This window comes from Monodon monoceros, unplaced genomic scaffold (genome assembly GCF_005190385.1).
Source record: "Monodon monoceros isolate NGI ecotype Baffin Bay Population unplaced genomic scaffold, NGI_Narwhal_1 Super_Scaffold_9, whole genome shotgun sequence".
In the NCBI taxonomy this organism is placed as follows: Eukaryota; Metazoa; Chordata; class Mammalia; order Artiodactyla; family Monodontidae; genus Monodon; species Monodon monoceros.
The window spans coordinates 46221116-46221425 of record NW_021703786.1 but is presented as its reverse complement, the minus strand read 5'-3'; positions in this window follow the sequence as shown (position 1 = coordinate 46221425).

Here is a 310-nt window from a genome sequence, read left to right as displayed (position 1 = left end):
CACTCATTCATTTATTTAACAAATACTTACTGTGCATCTGCGATGTACCAGGCACTGTGCTGAGCATCAGGTTGCACTGATGAGCAAAACTTACCCTGCTTCGGGACTTCCCTAGTGGCAGTGGTTAAGACTCCGAGCTCCCAATGCAGGGGGCCTGGATTCGATCCCTCGTCGGGGAACTGAGATCCTGCATGCCGCACATTGCGGCCAAAACAAAGCAAAACGAAAAACTAACCCTGCTTCCTGCCCTCTCTGTGCTTGTGGTCCCCTGGGGGAGGCAGGCATCCATCAAAGACTAACAAGTGAGTGG